Source organism: Kogia breviceps, chromosome 1, assembly GCF_026419965.1.
Source record: "Kogia breviceps isolate mKogBre1 chromosome 1, mKogBre1 haplotype 1, whole genome shotgun sequence".
Classification (NCBI taxonomy): domain Eukaryota; kingdom Metazoa; phylum Chordata; class Mammalia; order Artiodactyla; family Physeteridae; genus Kogia; species Kogia breviceps.
In genome coordinates, this window is record NC_081310.1 from 88,516,682 (window position 1) to 88,518,184 (window position 1,503).

Here is a 1,503-nt window from a genome sequence, read left to right on the forward strand (position 1 = left end):
TTAGTTGTAGAAGATATTTTCTGCTAGCCTTCCAGTCCTTCTCATCAATAGTTGGTCTGTAAATAGTTGTAATTTTGGTGTGTCTGTGGGAGGAGTTGAGCTCAGAGTCTCCCTAATCCATTCTCTTGGCCACTCCAGTCAGGACTTTCCAATAAAAAAAGATTAAGGTGACTTGAAGGCTTTACTTTTATTTTTTGATTAAAAAATCAATTTGTTTATAGAATTGAAGTTTTATCTAGGACACTTTCCTGAATATAACCTCCCTGACATATTGACTCACTTATATAGTTTTGGGAAATAAATATCTACTGAGAACCTTTCTCAGAGCCGTCTTCCCTTCTTTATTCCTCAGTGTGCAGACGAGGGGGTTGAATAATGGGGTGATCACTGTATAGGTCACTGCCACAATTTGGTCCTTATAGGAGGAGAAAAGGGATGTGGGCCTCAAGTACATAAAAGAAGCAAAGCCATAGTGGAAAATAACCACAGTGAAGTGAGAGACACAGGTGGCAAAAGCCTTATGCTGTCCCTCCACTGAGGAGATCTTGAGGTTGGTGGAAACAATGAAGACGTAGGAGATGAAGATCAACACTAAGGGAACCAGCAATACCAGAATGTTGAGGAAGAAGAGAACCATCTCCTTCTGGTTGGTGTCTGTGAAGCTCAATTTTATGACAGGGGAAATGTCCCAGAAAAAGTGGTTGATTCAGTTGGAGGCAGAGAAGGGAACGCTAAACACCAGGACGTTGGCAACCACAGAGATCAGTAAACCACAGAAGCCTGAGGCTAAAACCAACTGCATGCAGGTGGCTCAGCTGACAATGCGTGTATAGTTGAAAGGGTTGCAGATGGCAACATAGCAATCATAGCTCATCACAGCAATTAGGAAACAGTTGGTTCAAGTCAAGCCCACAGAGAAATAGAGCTGGGAAACACACCCAGAGAAACAAATAGTCAGACTATGGAAAGCCCTTGGTCAGCATTTTGGTACAATGACAAAGGTATAGCAGATTTCAAAGCAGGGGAGGCCAAAGAGAAAGAAGTATATAGAGGTGTGCAAAGCCCAATTCAGATGTATGACAGTCATGATGTTTGCATTGGCCATCAGAATGGTCAGGTAGTCCAGGAGGAAAATAAAGAAGAGAAGGATTTGCAGATGTCCCAGGTTTGAGAATACTATAATGTTGGACTCAGTGATCATATTCTGGTTCTGTCTCTCCAATAGGCACTGGTATTCTGACTCAGACGTCCTAACATTCAGAACAGAAAGAATTTGACAAAAGTGAAATGCTCCCATGGAAACCACAAATATATTTCTGTACAAAGCTAATAATACTGGTATGAAAATATGAGTAACAAGTTAAGCACATTGATCAGGGAATGAGGGGAAAGCAGGAGGCATGAGGACTAGTGATGTAAGTAATATCCCAATTTAATGATACATGAAAAAATTTATTTTTGTAAGTTGTTTTCATTCTTTGTATTCTTATTTGCACAGAAGAT

At 40.5% G+C, this 1,503-nt stretch overlaps 1 pseudogene; it reads right to left on the reverse strand.

The window, feature by feature from the left end:
- Positions 1 to 280: 280 nt before the first annotated feature.
- Positions 281 to 1,201, reverse strand: LOC131758850 (olfactory receptor 10T2-like; annotated as a pseudogene).
- Between the last annotated feature and the right edge of the window lie 302 nt (positions 1,202 to 1,503).